This window comes from Cebus imitator, unplaced genomic scaffold (genome assembly GCF_001604975.1).
Source record: "Cebus imitator isolate Cc_AM_T3 unplaced genomic scaffold, Cebus_imitator-1.0 Scaffold877, whole genome shotgun sequence".
In the NCBI taxonomy this organism is placed as follows: domain Eukaryota; kingdom Metazoa; phylum Chordata; class Mammalia; order Primates; family Cebidae; genus Cebus; species Cebus imitator.
The window spans coordinates 109,644-120,107 of NW_016108192.1; the positions used below are offsets into that span (position 1 = coordinate 109,644).

General features: G+C 46.8%; 1 pseudogene; it reads right to left on the reverse strand.

Annotated features, from left to right (window-relative positions):
* Nucleotides 1–4,424: 4,424 nt before the first annotated feature.
* On the reverse strand, nt 4,425–8,690 carry LOC108298054 (annotated as a pseudogene).
* Nucleotides 8,691–10,464: the final 1,774 nt, after the last annotated feature.

Below are 10,464 nucleotides of genomic sequence, written 5' to 3' on the forward strand. Positions count from 1 at the left end.
GAACTAGAGGAGCAAGAACAAACAAATTCAAAAGCTAGCAGAACACAAGAAAAAACTAAGATCAGAGCAGAAGTGAAGGAAATAAGAGACACGAAAAACCCTTCAAAAAAATCAATGAATCCAGGAGCTGGTTTTTTCTAAAAGATCAACAAAATAGATAGACCACTAGCCAGACTAATAAAGAAGAAACGAGATAAGAATCAAATAGATGCAATAAAAAATGATAAAGGGGATATCACCACCGATCCCACATAAATACAAACTACCATCAGAGAATACTGTAAACACCTCTATGCAAATAAGCCAGAAAATCTAGAAGAAATGGATGGATTCCTGGATACTTACTCCCTCTCAAGACTAAAACAGGAAGAAGTCAAATCCCTGAATAGACCAATAACAAGGTCTGAAATTGAGGCAGCAATTAATAACCTACCAATGAAAAAAAGTCCAGGACCAGATGGATTCACAGCTGAATTCTGCCAGAGGTAAAAAGGTAGCTGGTACCATTCCTTCTGAAACTATTTCATACATAGAAAAAGAGAGAATCCTCCCTAACTCATTTTATGAGGCCAACATCATCCTGATACCAAAACCTGGCAGAGACACAACTAAAAGAGAAAATTTCAGGCCAATATCCCTGATGAACATTGATGCAAAAATTCTCAATAAAATACTGGCAAACCAAATGCAACAGCACATCAAAAAGCTTATCCATCACAATCAAGTCAGCTTCATCCCTGGGATTCAAGGCTGGTTCGACATATGCAAATCAATAAACATAATCCATCACATAAACAGAACCAAAGACAAAAAACACATAATTGATGCAAAGAAGGCCTTTGACAAAATTCAATAGCTCTTTATGCTAAAATCTTTCAATAAGTATTGATGGAACATATCTCAAAATAATAAGAGCTATTTCTGACAAGCCCACAGCCAATACTATACTGAATGGGGGAAAACTGGAAGCATTCCCTTTGAAAACTGACACAAGACAAGGATGACCTCTCTCACCGCTTCTATTCAACACGGTATTGGAAGCTCTGGCCAGGGCAATTAAGCAAGAAAAAGAAATAAAGCGTATTCAATTAGAAAAAGAGGAAGTCAGATTGTCTCTATTTGCAGACAACATGATTGTATATGCAGAAGACCCCGTTATCTCAGCCCAAAATCTCCTTAAGCTGATAAGCAACTTCCAGTAAAGTCTCAGGATACAAAGTCAATGTGCAAAAATCACAGGCATTGCTATACACCAATAACAGACAAACAGAGAGCCAATGATGATGAACTCCCATTCACAATTGCTACACAAAAGGATAAAATACCTAGGAACACAACTAACAGGGGATGTGAAGGACATCTTCAAGGAGAACTACAAACCACTGTCAAGGAAATAGGAGAGGACACAAACAGATGGAAAAACACTCCATCATCATGGTTAGGAAGAATCAATATTGCGAAAATGGCCATGCTGCCCAAAGTAATTTTTACATTCAATACTATCCCTGTCAAGCTACCATTCACCTTCTTCACAGAATTGAAAGTCAAGCAAAACAAAACCAAACCTTAAATATTGTATAGAAGCAAATAAAGGCATGCATAGCCAAGACAATCCTAAGGGGGGAAAAAAAGCTGGAGGCATCATGCATCACGCTACCTGACTTCAAACTGTACTACAAGTTTATAGTAATAAAAACAGCATGGTACTGGTACCAAAACAGAAATAGAGACCGATGGAACAGAACAGAGGCCTCAGAAGTAACACCACACATCTACAACCATCTGATCTTTGACAAACCTGACAAAAACAAGCAATGGGGAAAGGATTCCCTATTTAATAAATGGTGTTGATAAAACTGACTAGCCATACGCAGAAAGCTGAACTGGATCCCTGCCTTACACCTTATACAAAAATTAACACCAAATGGATTAAAGATTTAAACATAAGACCTAACACCATAAAAACCCTAGAAGAAAACCTGAATGGAATACCATTCAGAATATAGGCATGGGCAAGGACTTGATGACTAAGACAACAAAAGCAATGGCAACAAAAGCCAAGATAGACAAATGGGATCTAATTAAACTAAAAAGCTTCTGCACAGCAAAAGAAACTACCAATACAGTGAACCGACAACCAACAGAATGGGAAAATATTTTTGCACTCTATCCATTTGACAAAGGGCTAATATCCAGAATCTACAAAGAACTTAAACAAATTTACAAGAAAAAAAACAAACAACATCATCAAAAAGTAAGTGAACAACATGAACAGACGATTCTCAAAGGAAGGCATTTTTGCAGTCATCAAACATAAAAAAAAAAGCTCATTATCACTGGTCATTAGAGAAATGCAAATCAAAACCACATTGAGATACCATTTCAAACCAGTTAGAAGGGTGATCGTTACAAAATATGGAGACAGCAGATGCTGGAGAGGATGTGGAGAAATAGGAACACTTTTACACTATTGATGGGAGTGTAAATTAGTGTAAATTAGTTCAACCATTGTGGAAGACAGTGTGGCAATTCCTTAAGGACCTAGAAATAGAAATTCCATTTGACCCAGCAATCCCATTACTGGGTATAAACTCAAAGGATTATAGATTATTCTATTATTAAAAAAACACAAACAAGTATGTTTATTACAGCACTGTTCACAATAGTAGAGACTTGGAACCAACCCAAACGCCCATCAATGTAAGACTGGATAAAGAAAATGTGGCACATATATACCACAGAATACTATGCATCCATAAAAAATTATGAGTTCATGTCCTTTGCAGGGACATGAATTAAGCTGAAAACCATCATTCTCAGCCAACTGACACAAGAAAAAAACCCAAACACTACATGTTCTTATTCACAAGCGGATGTTGAACAATGAGAACACATGGACACCGGGAGCAGAACATCACACACTGGGGCCTGTCAGGGAATGGGGAGCTAGGGAAGGGATAGCAGGGGGTGGGGGAATAAGGGAGGGATAGTGTTAGGAAAAATACCTAATGTAGATGACAGGGTGATGGATGCAGCAAACCACCATAGCATATGTATACATACGTAAAAAACCTGTGCATTCTGCACATGTACCCCAGAATTTAAAGTATAATAATAAAAAAAGAATAAATAAATAAATGAAGAGAAGTCATATTATAGCCCTCTTCTGCTCAAAACTGTCCTCTAACTCTTCATCCCATTCTGAGCAAACTCAGATCCAACCCCAATCCCCTCAAGCCCACCTGCTCTGGCCATACCTGTGACCTCATCTAGCTTCTCTGTCCAGCCCTCCTGGCCTCCTTGCTCTTCTGGGAACACAGACAGCTCCCTGCTCTAGCGCATTTGCACCAGAGGCTCCCTGCCTGGAAAGAACTTCCCCAGACGTGCTCATGTCCCTCAAATCTTTCCTCAAAGGTCACCTTTGCAACAAGGCACACACTGACCACTGCTGTATAACAGCCACCTTCCCTGTCCTCACTGCCCACATCCTGGACCACCTGCCTTATAGCACTTCTCACCTTCTAGGACTTTCTTTCTTTCTTTCCTTACTCTGCTTATAGTGTATCTATCGTCTGCCTCTTCCCACTGAAGCACATGCTCCACAAGGTAAGAGATTTTTCTGATCTTACTTCAATGGTGTTCTGTTCCCCAGATGGATAATCATTCTGTCCTATGTCTGGCTGACCCCAAAGGTCAGTTGAATGAATGATCACTGTAGAGCACCTCCTTTTCTAAAGACAGTATCTTTATTAACACAGACCCAGGCCAAGTGCTGTTTTGTGGCAGCTACAGCACAAGGTCCTCTCACACTGAATCAAGGCCACCTGTGCTTTTCTCAGCAGGGCTTCTTGTGCCCTCCCTCCCCCATCCCTCCTCCCACACCAACCCCCCTGCGCGTGCGTGCGCGCGCACACACACACACACACACACACACACTGCAGCGCACAATCAGGTTTCTCTCTTCAGAAAAGAACTGTCCTTGATGATGGGTCAAAATTCACAAACAAATGTAAGTCTGAATTAGACTCTGCTTTATAGATTCATAAGCTGGATTTGGAGCCAGCACCAAGATCACTGGAACCAGGGCAGGGAGAGAGGGCAGGAGAGTAGAGCAGAAGAGGAGGCCTAGAAGGAGGCCAGGAGTTGAATGGGTCTGAAAACGTGTCTCTTTATAGCACAGAGACTCCCGTCTGCAGGAGCCACCCTGGGAGATGTGTGAGCCTCTGTGGTCACAGCTCCTGTGGGACAAGCTTCCACTGAAGGGACAAGGACAGTGGAGCAGTGAAGCTGACCCAGCTGAAGACTGACCACATAAAGCCCATGATGGACTCAGCAGCAACTGGGCAGAGGCCCCATCCACACTCGGCTCCTCACAGCCTTCTCCATCCCCACCTGCAACAGACTCAGCACAGCGAACATGTGGATTCTGGAAGGTTCTCAGGTCTTTATTTTCTCTCTCAAATTTTAAGAATTGGCTTATTTAATTAACTCATCAACCTCTCATGGCAAATATTTGAGAAAACAAATTCATACTCAGATTTTCATTTTCAGTAAGAAAGGGGTTGTAGTTCAGTGAACCAGGAAGTTGAGACAGAGATGGAGACACCCAGCCCCACCTCTCTGGAACAGGAAAGATGACTGGGGAGGGAACACAGGTTAGCGTGGGGACAGGGGTCACGGTGGACACGGGGTGGGCTGTCTCTCCACCTCCTCACATTATGTTAACAGGGACGCAGACACATTCAGATGCCTTTGCAGAAAGAGATGCCAGAGGCTCTTCAATTCACAAAGGGGAGATGTGAAGAAATCCCACATCTCAGTCCCATACAATGCAGCTGTCTCAGGCTACAGAAAACAACAGTCATGAACAAATTCAGATCAATCATGGTAAGTGATGACACTCTGAACAGCCCACCACACATTTGAAACATCCCAATTAAAGAATCCCAAGTACCTAGTCTTTTCCCCTCTGCCGCACCCCCCAGAATCTCACCTTAACAAGTTGTGAGAGACACATTAGAGCCCTGGGCACTGTCCCTGCCTCAGGTAAAACAAAAACAGGACCTGTTCAGAGCCCGCAGGAGGTGTGGGCCAGGAGGAATTATGGGGTGAATGAGCTCCTCCACACTCCCATCCCCCACTTACATGCAGCCTGAGAGTAGCTCCCTCCTTTTATGCCAGTGGGAAGAAAATGTCCAGTGAGGGGGCAGGGAGGAGGCAGGGCCATGAGATCTTAGAGAAGCCTCCTAGACTTGGAGGCTCCAAGAAACGTTCCTCCAGGAAAAGATTCTAGCCACGGTGACTACAGACCCAGGGCAGAATCAGAAAACATGAGGAAAGCAGATGTGGGTCCTGGACCAACCATCTTCCTAAGGTCTGTCCTCAGCAGGGACCTTCCCCTGACTCATGAATGCTGGAATCAAGACCCCCAACACCACAATCATCAAGGTGATACATCTGTCCTTCATTGTCACATGTGCTTCACAAAATAGTACTGGCACAGAGGGCCCCAGGCTGGGTCGGCCCATGTTTGGATGGTGCTTCCCAGTAATGAGACAGGGAACACTTCTCCCTGGGGCTTAAAGACCTCAGTGGGACAAAAAAACCCAGACCTCACCCCTCACCCCTTCCCTACCTGAGCTCTTCCTCCTCCACATCACAGCAGTTACCATAGCTCTGATAACCACAGCTCCAAGGAAATCCAGGCCAGCAACGATGCCCACGATGGGGATGGTGGGCTGGGAAAACGGCTCTGGGAAAGGAGGGGAAGCGAGGGGCCCTAACCCCAGGCCTCAGCCCTGACCCTGCTGAAGGGCTCCAGAAGGGCTCCTGCTTTCCCTGAGAAGAGACATGACACCACCATCCCCCTCCTTACCCCATTCCCCTTCTTACCCCACCTCAGGGTGAGGAGCTCCAGCAGCGCCTCATGTTGCATATGGTAGGTATATCTCTCCACTTCTCCAGAAGGCACCACCACAGCCATCCACTTCCAGAAGGTTCTGTCCCCTGCTGACCTGGTCTCCACAAGCTCTGTGTTCTGAGTTTGGTCCTCCTCATCCCTCTGCGAGGTCAGTGTGATCTGTGCAGGGTAGAACCCAGGGCCCAGCACCTCAGGGTGGCTTTGTGGATCACATGTGTTTCTGGGCGGTCTGACGGGAAGAGTCAGAAAATTCAGGCACTTTGCATCTCTCATGGGACACCGCAGCAGCTCCCATGTGACCATCCTGAGAATGGACAGGACACCTGGGGTGGGGAAGGGAGCACAGAACCCAGACACCAGCCTGGACACAGGCACCTGGGGTAATCTCCTAATCCTTGGAAAGTTCTAGTCTCTCAGGGTGGAACAGCGACTTCTGGTACTAACCTGAGTGGAGGCCGAGGGACTCAGAAAAGCTGGAATCAGACTTTCAAACACATTGCGTGTGAGGCAGAGAACAAGGCCTGAGAGAAAAATCTCGGCGCCCAAGGCCACTGCAAATGTCAAAGGGGACCTCTGATCAGCATTCCAGGGACTGTCTTCCCCTTCATTTCCTCAGAGAGGTCATCCCTTAATTCTCCTAGAGAGCAGAGGGGGCCTCAGAGGAAACTCAGGAAAACTCATGCCATTCTCCATTCAAGGGAAGACTATATTCTAGTGCTGATCCCATTTGCCTCCGATCCTCGTGGGAGGCCATCCTTGGAGATCTACAGGAGATGGGGACGACTCCCCACTGCCCCTGGTATCCGTATGCTGCAGTGTCTCCTTGCCCTTGGCCAGGTATCTGCGGAGCCACTTCAGACATGTGCCCTCCAGGTAGGCCCTGAGCCCCCTCTGCCTCATGGGCGCCCTCCAAGTTGCGCTGGGTAATCAGAACAGCCACGTCAGCTGTCCAAGAGAGCAGGTTCTCCTTCAGGCCACGTAATCCTTGCAGTCATAGGCATGTTGTTAACACCCGCGGAGAAGGCGCCCATCAGGCCCCGGGTCGCAGTCATAGTTCATCTGCAGAGTGTGAGAGCCTGACCCCGCCCCCACGGTCAGACCCATCCACCGATCCCCGCCCCCGCCCAGACCAACCCGCGGGGATTTGGGCCTAAACTGAAAATGAAACCGGGTAAAGGCGTCTGGGGCTTTCCCGGGTCGAGTGTCTGCGCGGGTCCCGCAGGCTCGGGGTGGATCTCAGACTCGGAGACCCGGGGCGACATGGACCGTCCGTGGGTGATGAGGAGGGCCGTGATCTGCGCCCAGGGCCGGGGTCACTCACCGGCCGTGCTCTGATTGGGGTAGCAGAGCAGGGTCCACAGGTTCCCTCGGTGAGTCTGTGCGCTGGCCTTGAGGGTCAGTGTCTCCGGGTCCCAATAATCCGGCCTTTCCTGCTCCAACCACGGCGCCCGCGGCTCCCCTCTCGGACTCGCTGCGCCGCTGTCGAACCGCACAAACTGCGTGCCGTCCACGTAGCCCACGGAGATGAAGCGGGGCTCCCCGCTGCCCGGCCGGGACACGGCGGTGTAGAAATACCTCATGGAGTGGGAGCCTGGGGGCGAGAAGGGGCTGAAACCCGCCCGACCCTCCTCCCGGCTCGGTTCCCGGGGTCCGGCGCCCCCGCCAGGCGAGCCCCTAGCTCCTCCCCTAGAGGCAGTTTCCCTCCGGAACCCGCACTCACCCGCCCAGATATGGGTCAGGGCCAGGGCCCCAGAGAGCAGAAGGAGGAGGGTTCGGGGCGCCATGACCCCATCCTCAGTGTCTGGGGAGAATTTGAGTCCCAGTGGGTGCGTGGGAACTTTAGAACAGGGACCGCGGGGACGCTGATTGGCTTCTTTTAGAAAACCAACACCAATGGGAGTGGGAACTGGGGCTACTCATGAGTAACCAGGAAGAAGGACCCGACACAGGCTGGGAGAAGTGAAACTCAGGGGAGTGGGGAATCGCCAAGCTGCACCTCCCCAGTGCAGGCAAGGCCCTCGGTGTCTGAGACCCTGAGATCCACGCCCGGGGACTAGGACTTTTTCCTGATCCCTCTTCTCCTACACCAAGCCTCTTTGTCACACTGACTGCCTGAGTCCTGGCCAACGGTCTGTCTGTGGAAACCAAGGAGAGACTCCCAGGCTGTGGCCAGCCTCTTCCCCTTCACTTCTCGTCCAGGAATCCCCGTCCCTGAACTGCACCCCCTGCCTCCCACTTCTTACCTCTTCCCTTGGACCTTGCACAAGGAAACTCACCACAGAGAACTTGATGCCAGAGAGTGAGCTCACCCTGGGAATGGAGGTGTAGAGAGAGGCGTTTTCTCTCTAAACCTGGTCAAGTTTTGTCTAAAGACACCAGATAGATTCTCATAGAGACCAATTTCCGTTTTGTTTATTAATACAGAAGGTAGCACGATACTGGTAATCTCTGAATGATTCGAATTTCAATTTATCAAAAACCTGTGTCAAAACAGCATTACAATTAAACTCTCAAAGCTCCTGATTTTTATTTTCCCAGACAATGGATCTGCGACTCTGGGTTTTCGTATTTAAAATTATCTTCATTCCCTAGTCGGAGTTTCCCTGTGTGAGTCCAGAACATTTCCTGAATACAAAGAAGAAGGTATGTTACTGTATATTGCAACTGGGAGCCTGTAGTCATCACTTCCAAGTTGCGAATGCTCCAAGCAGTCCCAAAACTCTTCCCCAACCACAAGCACTGCCTGCTTTCGTGAACTATGGACATCTAAGCAGCGTGCATATTTTATTTGGACACTTGGTACTTTGTAATCTTTTTTTTTTTTAATCATGAGGCAGCCATTAGTTTTTAGGCAGTCCCACAAAATGTATTAAATGCGAATGCAAAGAACTCCCTGCTAAGCTCTTCCACAGCTTTAGAATTCTTTCCTCTCTCCTTTTCCTCACTTTCTGCTTCTCCAGCCCTTCTCTCTGCCCGTCTCATCCCTCACACCCTCCCCTTCCCTTAGTCCCTGCCACTTCTGTATTGTAGTATTAACACTGTCCCTCACTTCCTGCCCATGCCAGTTCTCCCACAGTGCTCAGAGTCATTTCTTCACTTCCAATGGTTGAATTTTGGTCTACCATTTGCTATGTGTTTTCAATTTGTCTCATAACTTTTTGTTTCTGTTCCTCCTTTGCTACTTTCTTATATGTCAAGTAAACAGTTTTCAGTTTATGGTTTTAATTCTCCTAGTGGCTTTTTTTTTTTAAGACGGAGTTTCACTCTTGTTTCCTGGGCTGGAGTGCAATGGCGCGATCTCGGCTCACCCCAACCTCTGCCTCCCGAGTTCAAGCAATTATCCTGCCTCAGCCTTCCCAGCCTTTCCGTATAGCTGGGATTATAGGCGCATGCCACTACTCCCGGCTAATTTTGTGTTTTTAGTAGAGATGGGGTTTCTTCATGCTGCTCAGGCTGGTCTCGAACTCCTGACTTCAGGTGATCTGCCTGCCTCAGCCTCCCAAAGTGCTGGGATTACAGGCATGAGCCACCCCACCCAGCTTAGCTATATTTCTTATGTTTTTATTGTTTTAAGAATGGAAACCCAATTCCTTGACTTTTCACAGTGAAGTTCAGGTAATATTAAACTACATCTAGCAAAATAAAGGACACTTCAAAGGGTATAGTTTCATTTAACCTATCATTATGCTATTATTGTTGTATATATTACATTAATATACATTATAAACTCAACAATACAGTGTAATAGTTTTTGTTTTAGACAAGCTGCCATGTCTTCAGAAAATTAAGAAAATGAGTGTGTGTGTGATATGTGTGTGTGCATCATTTCTGTTGTTAGTTGTTCCTTTCTGTATATCTGGGTCGCCATCTAGTACTACTTACCTTCAGCATGAAGAACTTCCTTTAAAATTACATGTAGTACAGGACCCCTAGGAAATGAATTTTATGGTTTTGATGATCTAAAAAATCTTTATTTTTGCCTTTTCATCCCTTTATTTGCTTATTAGGGCATTTACATGTAATAAAATTTTCCAGTTTTAGCTGTGCTTTTTCGTGAATACTGATAATTATTTAGCTGTGCTATTTCGTGAATACTGGTAGTGTAACTACCACACTGCCTGGTAGAGAAACACCGAATGCAAAGAACCCCCTGCTAGCCTCCTCCATTGCTTTAGAATTCTTTCCCCTGCCCTTTTCCTCACCTCCTGCTCCCCAGCCCTTCTCTCTGCCCCTCATCACTCACGCCCTCCACTCTTTTTACTTCCCACACCCCAGTCACTTCTGAATTGTTACTGCTATCAAAAAGGACTTGAGAATTCCCAGAGGAGTCTTTCAGCCTCTTTCCATGTTTCTTTCTGCCCTTTCAAAGCACAGCCAGAGACACCAGAAATGAAATTGTACACAAGTATTTGGAGTTTTTGACAATCATTGAAATTTCTGCAAGTGCCAAAGTTACATTTTTGGCAACTCCATCAAAGCCGAGTGTGCCCAGGACAGTCAACTCAGGCCCTGGACTCTCATTCTGGCTGGATTCTATGAGAACA